This window comes from Paramormyrops kingsleyae, chromosome 14, assembly GCF_048594095.1.
Source record: "Paramormyrops kingsleyae isolate MSU_618 chromosome 14, PKINGS_0.4, whole genome shotgun sequence".
Classification (NCBI taxonomy): domain Eukaryota; kingdom Metazoa; phylum Chordata; class Actinopteri; order Osteoglossiformes; family Mormyridae; genus Paramormyrops; species Paramormyrops kingsleyae.
This window is the reverse complement of record NC_132810.1, coordinates 29,216,384-29,229,061: the sequence shown is the minus strand read 5'-3', so window position 1 is coordinate 29,229,061 and position 12,678 is coordinate 29,216,384. Positions and strand designations below refer to the sequence as shown.

General features: G+C 42.2%; 1 non-coding gene across 1 annotated transcript; it reads right to left on the bottom strand.

Annotated features, from left to right (window-relative positions):
* Window positions 1-1,378: 1,378 nt before the first annotated feature.
* On the bottom strand, window positions 1,379-1,461 carry trnal-uaa (transfer RNA leucine (anticodon UAA)). Its single transcript has one exon. It is a non-coding gene; the product is annotated as a tRNA-Leu (tRNA).
* Between the last annotated feature and the right edge of the window lie 11,217 nt (window positions 1,462-12,678).

Sequence of the window (12,678 nt, the reverse complement as noted above, 5' to 3'; positions counted from 1 at the left end):
CGAGAGCATCACGGTATAATCCGAACTCTGGTTATCGGGGAAGATGGAGAGACAAGAGTTTGACGGTAGCGTGAGGTAAAAAGAGGGGCGATCCTCCATTTTTTTTCTTTTAAAAATAAAAAATTAAATCTGTATCAAGTCCGACCGCGATATCCACGAATCAAACCTCGAGGGCCAACCCTGCCAGCGTACTAAAATCCACTTTTTTCCCTTTTTGTCGGTCTTTGAGTCTATAACCTTCTCGACCTTGAACGCACGTTTCGGAGATATTTTGACTTTCTGCAGCTCAGCTTCATAGAATGTCCCCTTGAGTATTTCACTGCGCACGTCCCTCAATTTATACACCGGCGGTGATCTGGGTACACGTTCGCATATGACAAAGTACTAATCAGTAAATGTCTGCTCGTACTTTTTGTCAAATATCTGACTGTGCTTGGAGACTCTCACAGTGTCCCCTATGTTAAACTTAAAACGTGGCCGTCTGCTTTTTTTCAGAGGACCGTATAGATTATCAAATACTAGATGAGCATTATCGGTCGTGACCTCGGAAGGTTTCATTTTAATAGCGCTGTGAAATGACTGGTTGTACCCCTTTATTAGATCGTCCAACACATCCACGTATCGTCGAGTGTTTTTAGCCGTAAAGTACCTGTACATCCTCTCTTTTAACGTTCGGTTAAATCTCTCTACGACTGAAGCTTTAAGTTCACTACCCGTGGTGAAATGGGTGATTTTATGACTTTTTAAAAGTTTCTGAAAAGTCCCATTTAAAAACTCCTTACCGGCATCCGTCTGTAACTTGAGGGGCACACCCCCCTCGGTTAAAATAGAATCAAAGGCCTCTGTTACAGCCACCCCCGTCTTGTTTCTTATCGCACGCGCATAGGCCTTTTTAGAAAAAACATCAATCACCGTAAGGAGGTATTTTAACCAGTCGTTGTACGTGGCCAGCCCTTGCATGTCGCATAAATCGGCCTGCCACTGATACATGGCTCTCGGTACAAACACTCTGTTCCTGGGGAAATTCTTTTTAGCCGGTTTATGTAAAGTATAACTGTCTTGCATAGACAGCCACTCTCTGATGTCATCAGAAGCCACTTTTTTCCCCGTATCTTGCTCCACGGCTCTCTGCAGTCTGGAGACAGCCCCGTATGACCCCGGCTGGCTGGGGTCATAGTACGAATGGCTCAAGACACGAGCTGTAGTCTTGGCAACAGACATGCTTTTCACACAGTGAGTGGGGGGTGAGAGCAGGGATGCGGCGTTTTATAGCTGTCTGAGGAGGGGGGTTTTTATTGTTCACAGACTGAGTGAACACATTAATGAAATTGTGTTTTCTGCATTTAACCCATATGTGCAGAGTTTTTACAAAAGAATTTAGCTGGGGTGGGGTTCAAACCCACGCGGACATACATCCATTGGATCTTAAATCCAATGCCTTAACCACTCGGCCACCCTGCTGAACATGTATATACAAAGACTATTGCAATGCTATTCAACTCAATTTTATTGCAAGGGCATACATTTAGTGAAAGATATAGTTTAAAAATGCTGGTATACATTTTGTGAAAGATATAGTTTAAAAACGTTATTACAAGGGCACACATTTTGTGAAAGATATAGTTTAAAAACGCTATTACAAGGGCACACATTTTGTGAAAGATATAGTTTAAAAACGTTATTACAAGGGCATACAATTAGTTACACCCGTGACAGTTGTTGAGGTAGATTAGCGATGTCACATGCAGTAAGGTCCGTATAGAGGCCTTTTCAGCGATGCATGTATGCAGAGTAGAAAGCATCTGATTAACATCGAAAGGCTGCTTATTATGAAATTTAAAGGCAACTACATCTACGATTAAAGCATAAAATATAAAAATGTGATTACAGTCAAATTCATCGCCGGGAATACAAGATAGACACGCGCATATGAGACTTTCTGACGATTGTCCTTCTCTCTCTGCCATCGACTGAGTAAGTAAAACTATTCCCCGCTGATAATGTTCTCTGATTTGAGCAATCTCAAATATCAGTCTATGAAAGCAGCAACAAGTATAATCATCCCGACAATCGCTTTTCTTTTTTTCAATAGCATGCAACAACAGTGGACTAACTTTTTCTAAAAAAACATTTAACATAAACCGCCGTAAAGCGCAGCCGATACCGTTCCCCATTACAAATTGCTTTTTGTTTTAGTCTTGGGCCTCCCAACGAGTCAGAAATTCTTCTTCCAGGATCTGCTTAAGCGCAGGGTTCTGTTCAAACAGATCCTGTTCCAGTCGACTGATTTCCAGCATTCCGTCGCGGGCCTCGCGTAGATCATACAGGATAGCTTCCACGGTCCCCTCCAACCTGCCGATGGAAGCTTGGATGCCCAGGGTCCTCAGAACGTGAATCAAGGCGGGTGTCAGCCGGTCGGTCCAGAGGTTACTCAGCACAGAGTCAAAGTGTATGTAAAAGTAATTCCTGCCGGCGGGAAACAGGCAAGGGTGCTGTCTTTGACTGGGATGATCCACCTCGCAGCCGTAGCAGTTTTTCTGCTGATGCTTCCTGATGACTGAGGCTAAAAGGCCCACTATCATGGCTTTTATGCAGTTGAGCATCCCTCTGCACAAAGCGGGTCTGGAGAGAAGCGTGCAGATCTCAGGGGTCGGAGGGACCTCTCCAGGATCAGAGGCCGGTGTCGATGGAGGGGTCGGAGGGAGCTCTCCAGCATCTGAGGCCTGTGATGCTGCTGGTGAAAAGGCCTCATTCTCCCCGCTTTCGTCGTCGTCGGAGAACACTTTGTTGCTGTAATTTGCTGCTGCCATGATGATGGTGATGTTTGTGAAAGGGCTTGTAAAGGCGTCCACTTATATACAGGCGGAGGGTGAGGGGAGGGGGGTGGGGGGTGATCCTTACGGCGTAGGTTTTTGCATCTCCTTATGTACCCGACTGTCCTTGAACAGCGCTTGGAAGTAATCGCTCTTTTCTTCAATCAGCCGCATCCAAATCAGGTATGGAATTCTCATTCCACAACAGTTGCATTTAGGCAGCTGCCATATATTCACCATTCTCTTGTCCAGCTCCCCGGTCGCGTCCCACTTCATAAAGGTGCTCCGATGTTTACCACTGTCGGCATCTCTATAGTGCATCTCCATTCTAGCAGTGTCTGTCTGAAAGTTGGGGTCGGTGCTCTCCTTCATCATCGGGATAATGATAGTCTTCAAGTTTCCCCATTCCGTTTCAGAAAAACATGCCAGATGCGGGTCATCTTTCCCCGGGTCTGCGGCATCTCCAGTGACCTGAAAGATGCGTAGTTCCTCCGCAACATTGTCAAAGAGGCAGACCACTTTATCCCCATTGGGCAGCTCCCAGGTAACTCTCAGGTCTCCAGACGGCTGCATCAAAAGTACCCGTCTACGCCTCGTAGGAATCTTCTTCTTGGGAGCCCCCGGAGGCCACATAACAGCCTCCTCCTGCTCCTGCTGAGTCTTAGGTGGTGAGGCTGAATCTTTCATTTCCATAGTGCCAGACATGTCTGTATTCTTAAAAATTAGTGCTGGCCCTACAGCGCAAAGCTCCCTATATTCTCCAAGGCCTGCTGGTGGGGGTGTGGCACGCATGGTAAGGCCATGATGATGATACTTGGGGGGTACTTGTGCTTCTTTACCAAAGGAGGTAAACTATGCCTGTCCCGTGTAGTTTTCTCTTTCCAGTGGGGGTAAGACCTTAATGATACTTGGGGGGTACTTGTTTTTCTTTTACCAAAGTAGGGAAACCCTGCTTGGTGTAATAAAAATTTCTGCGGTTGGTTACTTCTTAGGATTCTTTAAGGAGAAATATACGGCCTGTCAAGTTTTATCTGATTTTCTTTAGTCTATTTCGATGTACGTTTTTTCTTTTAACTGCACAGACGATGTACATAAAATTAACTGAAATACAAAATGTCCAATTTGATGTGTGGCCCAAATTATTACGGATGACCTACCGGGATGTACATAACAGGTGCATGGGAAAAACCAAAACTTCAAACAAAATTTACTGAAATACAAAATGTCCAATTTGATGTGTGGCCCAAATTACAGTTTGACCGGGATTTGAACTACGCTGATGTAATACAACGGCTGCATGACGAAAAACACAAACTTGAAAACCGCTACCACACAAGGTCAAGCTGTTGCTGCTGCTGCACGGGGTGTCAACACACATACCCCCAAACTGCCGCTAAGCGTTCATTGGAGGAGGATAACGTCAGACCCAGACACACCTCCTCCTCTCATTCTTTGCTCCAACTTGTTCATTCTCTCAGAGTTTCTATCAGACTCGCGCAGCACGGCTCTTAGCTCTCCGGTATCGCTCTCTCTGAGTCCTTTGCGGATTATCCAAAGCCATGGGACCTTACCATGGTACCGCACCAGACACAGCATCGCTCTCTCCGAGCCCTTTTTTGCGGATTCTCCAAAGCCCGGGACCTTACCACGGTACAGCGTACACTCACACTCCATCAGGTAACCCACCCGCTCAGCCCCAGTGTTTGGGACCTTAACGCACCAGCCCCCTGCTCGGCACCCGGTGGATGCAGACAAAACACCACACTCATAAGCACTCTCCTCAATATATAAAATTATAATTAATTAAATAATAATAAATATTTTTTTAATAATAATAAATAATTAAATTATAATAATTATAATAAATAATTAAATTATATATAAATAAACCCCTCTCCCAACGCTCAACTGGCTCACAGCCAAAAAAAAAATAGCCCCCTCGCACTACCTCATGACGTCACCTGGCTTACAGCCCAGACCTGTCACTTTTTGATTTATTTGACCTTTGTGACCTTTGACCCAACCTGTCATTTTGACAAAAGCGGTATGCCTCATCTCTCTCTTGTTCCAATTAGTACAATCCAAGCACACATCCAACTCACCCACTGCTGCCTTCTTCCACGTTTTTGATTTCCTCACAACTGGTTTAGAAAGTTTTCATTTCTGCCTATATGGTCAGAGTGACCCAGTACAGCATGGGGCATGGCTCGATAAGCATTGCTGATAGTTGTGCAGCAATGGTCCAACAATGTTCTACTCTCTGGTTGGACATTTTATAAACTGCTTGTATCTGAGGAGATCCTGACTTAAGTTGCCCTAGTTAAAGTTGCCAAGGATGATAACCAAGGGATCCAGATTTGTCCGCTATGCTTCCAGTATTTGATCAGCAAGCACCTGCTGTGCTTCCTGCACTTTAACTTGCAGTGCAATGTAAACACAGACTAGAATAAAGGATGTGAACTCACTAGGGTAGTAAAATGGTTTACACTTTATAAATAATTATTCTAAGTTAGCAGAACAGCACTGTTAAACTACTGTCACACCATTGCACCAGCTATCATCAATTTTTTAAAAATCCTACGTCCTTTCTTTTTGCATTGCGATCAGTAAATTAATAACTAGAGAGCACAAACTATTAACTCGAGAGAACAAATTAGTAACTTTATTAACTCGAGAGCACGAATTAGTAACTGGAATGCATGAATTACCAATTTGAGAGCATGCATTATTATGAGATATTTTTTTCTACTGTGACGCCTAAGGGGTTCCATTCGCACAGCCACGATTCTATGAAACACAGAACACAGTACATGGAGAAGTCCCTGTTTTTCTTCATCATTAGTTGTAATTCATCCATTTTATTACTTAGTGAATGCATGTTGGAGAGGAATATTCCCGCTTGGTGTAAGATGCGCCTTTGCAGAAGGACCACTTCTTCCCCTTCACCTGTGTTTCACTGCTCGGCCAGAATCACTTCAATGTACATGAATTGGAAAAAATGCCAGTATAGTACCAAAAAGTCGGCATCTGGACAAATGTTTCACCTGCTATGTTATGCCCTGGGGCCTCATGTATAACAACGTGCATAGAATTCACACTAAAACATTGCATACGGACAAAACTAGGAATGTGCGTACGCAAGAAAAAATCCAGATACACAAAACTGTGCATACACAGATCTACACACATTCCCTTTATAAATCCCAATGAGCGTGAAATTTTATGTATGTGAACGAGCCCACAGCCACCCCCCGACCCGCCCATAATTATGTATGTTTGCATATGTAAATCTATATAAATACCCGCTTTGTTCTACGTTTTTCTTAAAAAACAATGGATAACCCATGTGGGAAAAAGAAGTATTTCAGGGAGTGTGAAGTGGAGGTCATGTTAACAGAAATCGAGAAAAAAATTTGATATTATTTGGTGGTTTAAGTAGTGGCATCAGCAATAAACGGAAGTTGATGGAGTGGTACAGCGTGGCGGAGTCAGGTAAAAGTGTTGGTTCCGAAAATCGCACGGTGGCTGAAATTAAAAAGAAGTGGTCGGACATTAAATTCGACGTGAAAAAATTAGTGGCCGTTCACCGTAAGAATCTTAACAGCACAGGCGGAGGTCACGGAATTACTGGTCTCACACCCTTTAATAATAATAATAATAATAATAAATTTAATTTATAATGCACTTTACATTTTACAGAGAAAATCTCAAAGTGCATACAGACAATGAGAGAACATTACGTTAAAAACAGCATTAAAAAGAGGAAAAAACATTTTAACAGTTAAGCAATCATTAAAAACATTGGTTAACCCCCTGGGGTCGGAGATCCCGCCGGCGGGATCTGACAGAATTCTCGTGAGACCGTTTAAATAACTCCGCGAGTTTTTGTCATATACACATTTTAAAAATACCCTCAGAAACTTTGGACGGTCTACTTTTCAAATATATATAGGTAGAAACTAAATATATTTTTACAGCTTTGTGATACGAATAGAAAGAACAAGAGTGACTGACTTAAGCGTCTGCGTCTCGAAGCGGCTCTGATCACCCACCCACTTGCAAATCGCGCTATTCGCATGATAATAACATGATAATCCGACAGTTAGTATTGGGTGAAGAAATATGTGAATACGCCCATTGTGACCGAAATAAACAAGAGCACATGTCTGGGTAGTGTTTACACTGATCGGCTACAATATAGCACACGGATACGTCTCTGCCGCTGAAGCTTTGCGCCAGTGATGCCACTTTCAGCAGCGAAGCTCATACCATACACTTTAGTAACCAAACCATATAAAATTTCTGAATGTCACTTTCACCTATGTGTAGCCAACCCCTGTGTCTATAAGCTTCAGAGCTCAAAAGTCTTACCTAGAAATGTCTATAATGTGATTTTTTAGTTTCTCAGCATGTCTGAAAATAGGTTTTTGAAAAGTATATGTTTAAAGTTGATTTTAACAAAAAATAGAATAATAACATTCTAAGAGGTCTCAGATTATTGGTGCTGAGTTTGTGCTGAATAAAAGCAAATGTATCACTTTGGGATAAATGTTTTTTAGATAGGTGAAATATTTTAAAATGTGAAGGCATGTCAGACTACCTCGAAAGTGGAAAAAAGGCCTCAGGCCCCAGGGGGTTAAAAGGAAACGTTTTCAGGTTTTTTTTAAAACATGTCACAGTCTGTGGAGCCCTCAGATGAAGAGGTAGGGCATTCCACAGCCGTGGGGCAGCGCAGAAAAAGGCTGTATCTCCAGTGGTACGGGGGCGAGTCCTGGGAAGGAGGAGAAGGTGTGTGTTGGTGGAGCGGAGAGTGCGTGGGTGACAGTGGGGAGTGAGGAGTTCGTTTAAGTATACAGCTGCATTAACATGCAGACATTGGAAGGTAAGCAGGGAGATTTTGTAGGTGATCGGGCAGAAACGGGAAGCCAGTGAAGGGAACGGAGCACGGGGGTGATGTGCTCGTGTTTCCTCACTCTCATTAGGACCCTGGCAGCGCAGTTCTGAACATACTGAAGTTTTTGTATGTTTTTGCCAGGAATCCCGATGAGAAGCGCGTTACAGTAATCCAGTCTGGAGGAGACAAAGGCATGCACTAGTTTTCCTGCATCAGAAAGGGAAAGTGTAGGCCGGAGTTTAGCGATATTTCTAAGATGGAAAAAGGAGATTTTACAAATGTGCTTGATATGGCTTTCAAAAGTAAGTTGAGGGTCAAAAATAACACCAAGGTTGGCGACTGTTTTAGAAAGAGAAATGTTCTGACCGGAGAAAGAGATTCTGAAGATTTTTTGTTGTTGAATTTGGTGTGGAGTGCCAATTTGAATCACTTCAGTTTTTGAGCTGTTAAGATGAAGGAAATTTTGCTCCATCCATGCCTTTATCTTATCCAGACAGGCGGTGAGTGTGGGGGGAGTGGGGGGCGAAGATTTCGAAGGGGCTGATGAAGTGAAAGGGGCCTCACACTGTAAAATTTTTTGTTGTGAATTTACAATAAATAATTGGATAAATTTTGCATGACTTTCACAGTAAGGATTACAGCAATATAATGTGAAATATACTCACAGTAATTTACTTTAATTTTATATCTGTGATATTACAATGCATTGTTGTAAAAGCACAACTGTATACTGTAACTCCACAGCTTCAATGACAAAGCAATTACTGTGATATTACAGTATATTACTGGGGAATTACAACCTTTTGCTGTACATCATTACAACAAGGCCCTGTACTTTTACAGTGTGCACTGTGAAAGTAATGTACAAGTTGACAATAATTTATTGTGAATTTACAATGTACACTGTGGAAGTCATGCAAAAATTGTCCAGTAACTTACTGTAAAAGTAATGCAGATGAAGCTTCCATTTACTGTGAATTTACAATCATTGTACAATTAACCCCCTCCCCCCAACAAACAACTCTGAGGTAAAGTCAATGTTAGCCCAATGGCATATTTATTAAAAAAGAAATATTTTTCAATGTACAGGTACATTACAGTACACGTACTTAAAATGCAGAAAATGCAGAGAAATTGTGCAAACTTGCAATTCAACTACCTGTGTCACAATAACAATAATAAATCCATCTTAAAATACAGACAAATTGTGCAAACTTGCAATTCAACTACCTGTCTCACAACTCCTAGCTGTGTCACAATAACAGTAATGGACAGGATGGGAATGAGGCCTTCATGGCAAGATAAGAGAGCAAGGGAGAGAGTGATGAAGGAATGTCGTAAAGGGGTCAGACGCTCCACTCAGTCTCAAACATTATAATGAGTCCACACGCAACAGCATTGTGTAACAATCTTGTAGTGCAAAGTTGTCTTGAAAAATTACAAAAATAACAAGGCTACTCAAAACTGAGCCTGACAACTACCGCTGCAAAAAAAAAAAAAAACTATGATGCCCACTCAAAGTCAATAACTTTCCTCAAAAGGGTGCTCACATGAGGGTTCATTGTTGTCCGCTTCTTGGTCTTTGAGCCTCTTTCAGGATTGATGCCCAGGAAGCACCTGTTAATAAGCAAAGATAGTTTCAGTTTTAAATAGACTTACAGTGTGTATTGCAGACAGCATTTATCAAGGTGTGCTTTTTGCTGTGCTTTTTCCCCACATCAAACCCTAATAGATTTATAATCCAAACTAGCGAAATCGAATGAGTTCGCGAGATCAGGATGGTCTCAACAGGCTAACCTCAGGTACCTCGTTTGTCAGCATTTTAAACCTCAAGACAATCATTGAGTTGGAAGCCTGTACTATAATGTGAATTACAAGATTAAATGTGATCGTTATAAAATACCTTTGAATGAACTCCAGCGTCGACGATCCAGCGGCAGGATACTCAAGGTTGAAGATGTAATAGCTGCTGAAGAAAGCATCTACTCCATGTAAAAAGAAAGGGTGTGGGCCCATCACGACATGTCCCTCGATGGATAAAAGCCATCCAGAGGGCTTCATCATGTCACCTGAAATGAACAGATACAACATTATGTGTTATGAGCACTTTGTGATCTGCTTAAGATACAAAGGGCTATACAAATGTAATTCTTATTATAATTATAATTATTTATTGTGGTCATATAGATTTCTAGAATGAAAACAAAATAATGAGTTAGAAATGTCGATACTAGATCAAAGTAACATTACCTTGAATGATCAAGCAGGGGGTGCTGGGGAGTTCTGCAGTATTGACGTCCACAGCAGTGGCACATGGCTGTAACATAGTAAATAGCATGGACGTAGGATAAAGGATAAATATTGTTCATTGGTCAGAGGTAGTAATTCATGCAAGGTAAATGTTGATAATGCAATCACCCATTTTGCATTTTAAATATTAGAATAAAAAATCTTACATCAACTTCAAGCATCAAACTCTCTTTCGGCTCTTTGAAGTACAACATTAGGAGCAGCAGGATGCAGGCAGCCTTGTCAGAGTCTGGATCATAGCAGGCCAGAACATCACGGATCTTGGGGTTGTCCAGTGTTGCACAGTAATCCAGGATGGTCTGTCTTTGTCGACTAATTGCCTCCTGTAGCTTCTGAAGGACATCGACGTCCGTCAGGAGGCCAAAGTGTGAAAATAGGCATTTCTGAGAGAAGAGAAATGGCCATTCCTGTTTGATCTCAGACATCGCTGCAGCAGGCACTTTGTTAAGGTATTTCCGCAGGATGACGTATGTCTTTTCCATCATTGGTTCTGCTCTCTCTGCCCCACTCATTCCTTCCTCTGTGTTTACAGACATACAAATGTATTGTTAGTACCCAAGTAACAATTTGGTCTTGTAGCCGCCCAACACACACAGATCTTGACCAATTACTAAAGTCTAAACAAAATTACTTAAAAAGACAGTAGATGGCATGCCTGAGTAGATGTTCAGCAGATCCCTCTTCATATTCTCCAACGTTGCCTCTGTCTCCCCCTCTGGCAAATCTGCTGGGCCCCACCTGACACACCTAGGAGCGGGCATCACAGGGTAACAATACTATTGGGGACGGTTATAGTTGGAGCAAGTCGTCTCATGACTGAAGGGTCAGCAGTTTGATTCCCTGTTGTGACTGTCTAAATAGTCCCATCCCACAGAAGTTATGTTACAGTGTAATAGTGTTGTAAACACAGGTGTATTTTATCAAACTAATTAAGGTCAAGGTATTTAGCGTACCACAACCATGCATGCCAGAGAGCCACTATGCACAATATCAGCGCCCTGGCTCAGCTAAATCCTAAATGGAACAAGGCCATAATCACAGTTAATTACACCTGTGTTTACTACACTATTAACATCGCAACATGCTTGCTGTGAAAAGGGTCCATGTCAAAGTGTCAATAAAGTAGTCAAGAGAAAAGTATGTTTTGTCCTGTTTCAGGGTTATTCATGGTCATATACAATGCTTTTGAACAAATATTGACAGACTTTACATGCATATTGCCACATACCCGTATTGGTCAACAGGGCCTCTTGCCAGTCTGGCCTCTCCTGCCATTCCCGTGCGCGGTCTTCTTTCTCTGCGGCGTTGAGCAAGAGTGTTATTCCTATTTTTGTACTCCACTCTTGTTTTTACTTGTTGCAGAAGAGAGTGACATCCGTCTCCAGCAATATCACCGTGCTTGCCAATGTCGCCAAATGATTTTGGATGGCTCCTGAAAATGTGGGTGGGATAATTAGAAAATATGTCACCATTGTGGCACTTACGACAGAAGCATACAGCTAATGTAAGGATTACTTAAAGGAACCATGCTTAAAATAAAAAAAAAAATCAGGCTGAACAAGACCAAAAAAAACATCAGGCTGAACAAGACCTTCATAAAAACATGTGAATTAGTATGGTTTTCTTGAATATACTACCTCTGTTTAAACAACCATGTTTACAAAGTCTTCACTTTTGCACCCTTGTTACATCATAGGTGCAGGGAATGAATCAGTGAAAGTTACAAACAGTTGAAGGGGGTGGGGCTAGGGATTAACTGACAGCTAATATTGATAATAGTCCCATCCCTACCTGACAATGTTTCTCACAACGCTGTGGCACATGGCTCTGGTTGGGTTGCGGTCGTGCTGCATCATTTGGTCCACGAGCACGATCACGAAGGCCTTTCTCTCGTCTGGCAATGGTCTTTCTTCTTTTTCCACTCTAAGTCGAATGGCTGATGACACCTGATCCCAGTTGAGACGAAAGTCAACATGCCATGGTACGCCAGGCAGTGAAGCGCTTGACGTGCTTGGGGCAGTGCTTGGAGGGCTGGGCAACAGTTGATTTGGAGACTGGAATGTTGTGTTTGGAGAACTTGGAGCACTTGGATCAGGAGTACAGACCAACTCCGTATTAAGAGTAACAAGTCCTAGAAGACACAAAAACAATTTATTAAGTAAGATAGGGCAAGATGTAGGGCTATGGGTCAATAGACTGTGTGCTTTACTGTAGTCCTGCTCCAGTACTTCCCGGAGGAAGCACACACATTGGTTTCCTGTCAGCACTATTGGATGAAGCAATCTGAAATTATTTACGCGAGTGCCATTTGTTCGAATGTGACAATGGGTGGGGAGAACGCAGAAGTGTCCATTGACTCATTGCTCTGATAATGCCACTTAAAAAACAATAGTTAAAAAAACAGGCCAATACACTATTGGAATTACAAACTCATCATAACAGGGTCTGATTGTTTTTCACTGCTATTGTTATTAAGTTTGGAAATGCATGCAAGTAATAAGCATCAGCTGCATTCACATCTATGTATTTCCTGATGTCAAAACAGCAGTGAAAAACAGCCCAGTTCTGAGGAGTTTGTAATTACAATTATTATTTTTTATGCCTATTATACATTTCCCCAACCCATTACGTCACACTGAACAAATGTCACACACATGAATA